A 1,991-nucleotide genomic window follows, 5' to 3' on the forward strand; every position below is an offset into this window, starting at 1 on the left:
ATAGGAACTAAGGAACTTGAATCAGAGAGGGCCACCTCTGGCAATTTCTAAAGGAAAACTTGTCTTCTTCTGTCTCTCCAGCTTGCAATACAAGGCCCTTATGATGCCCATGAATTTGGGAAGGGAAGAACACATCAACGACCATAAGCCGGACATGCTTTCCTGGGACGGCTACTAACAGTGACCAAATAGAGGAAAGAAAGACTTGCTGGGTTATCATGACTTGGGCTATGGTATTGGAACATGACAAATAACAAACCTTGTATATGACTAGATGCAAGTCAATGGAAAGACTCAACCAAACCAGAAGAGTCTCTGAATTCATCCTCCTGGGACTCTCCTCCCTGCCTGAGGACCAGAAGCCACTCTTCATCTTCTTCTTCATCATATACCTGGTCACCATAACAGGGAATCTGCTCATCATCCTGGCCATCCACTCTGACTCCCAGCTCCAAACCCCCATGTATTTCTTCTTGAGTTTCCTGTCTTTCACTGACATTTGCTTCACAACAACCATTGTCCCCAGGATGCTGGTGAACTTCCTGTCACATAAGACCATCTCCTATGCTGGATGTCTGACCCAGATGTATTTTATATATGCCTTGGGCAACACTGACAGTTGGCTTCTAGTAGTCATGGCCTTTGACCGCTATGTGGCCATCTGTGACCCCTTCCATTATGTCACCATCATGAGCCATCACCGCTGTGTCCTGCTGGTGGCCTTCTCCTACTCATTGCCTCACTTCCACTCACTCCTACATACACTTTTGCTGAATCAGGTCACTTTCTGTGACTCTAATATTATCCACCACTTCCTCTGTGACTTCAGCCCTCTGGTGAAATTATCGTGCTCCTCCACATTTGTCAATGAAATTGTCATGATGATAGAAGGATCTGTTTTTTGGTGACTCCCTTTCTATGCATTACTTTTTCGTATATACGAATCCTCCTTGCAGTTCTCAAAATTCCCTCGGCTGCTGGAAAATGCAAAGCTTTCTCCACGTGTGGGTCTCACCTCACTGTGGTAACACTCTTTTATGGAAGCATCTTCTATGTCTATTTACAGCCTGTGTCCACCTACACCATCAGGGACCACATGGCAACAATTGTCTACACAGTTTTAACTTCCACCCTCAATCCCTTTATCTACAGCCTGAGAAACAAAGACCTGAAACAGGGCCTGAGAAAGCTGTTGGTTAGAAGGAAACCATAGGTAGCACCCTCTTGAAAAACACACGTGTGGATTCTGCTCCACCTGAATCTGGTTTCTGCTGATTCTTGGTAAATAAGCAAGTTCTTGGAGGTTAGCTTCTTTAACCCATGTGAGATGAGGCATTATGGGTAATTACATCCAGTGATGATGATCCTTCAGTTGGCTCTGCCTCTGCTTAATCAAGATACTTTCCCTCTCTATTTCTCCTCTCTCCTATGAAGAGTCATCACAGTGAATCTTCCAAATGAGATGCTTTAAACTAATCCTTTTCCCACGGATACTTCCTGAACAAACTGCTCTCTTTTCAAGACTTATCCACCAACATCCTTCACATTTCAGTATATCGCTAAAAATAATTTCCAAATTTGTAGCTCTTGGATGCCTTTGTAAACATTTGAAAAGGGAAAGGAAGAAAGGAGAGGGAGGAGGAGGAGAAGGAGAAAGTACATTTTAGCTGATTTTCAATTTGAAGATTTTCATAATTCTTCATTTTTCTCTTTCAAAATGTTTTTGTTTAAAACTTAAGTTTTCACTTTTTCTCTTCTCTTGGTTTTCCATTCCTCCTTTATTATATTGTTATGTCTTTCTTTCTTTTCAATTCCCTCATTTTTTCTAAACAATTAAAAATTCATGTTGATGTATGGCAAACCAATACAACATTGTAAAGTAATTAGCCTCCAATTAAAATAAATCAATTTAAATTTTAAAAAAATTGCTAATGACCAGAAAGAACAAGAACCAAGAAATTATCCATTCCACAATAGCAATGTTGAAACCA

The 1,991-nt window shown here is 40.9% G+C and overlaps 1 pseudogene; it reads left to right on the forward strand.

The window, feature by feature from the left end:
• The first annotated feature begins 284 nt into the window (after positions 1-284).
• Positions 285-1,213, forward strand: LOC129622577 (olfactory receptor 1L8-like; annotated as a pseudogene).
• The last annotated feature ends 778 nt before the right edge of the window (positions 1,214-1,991 follow it).

This window comes from Bubalus kerabau, chromosome 11 (genome assembly GCF_029407905.1).
Source record: "Bubalus kerabau isolate K-KA32 ecotype Philippines breed swamp buffalo chromosome 11, PCC_UOA_SB_1v2, whole genome shotgun sequence".
NCBI classification, from domain to species: domain Eukaryota; kingdom Metazoa; phylum Chordata; class Mammalia; order Artiodactyla; family Bovidae; genus Bubalus; species Bubalus kerabau.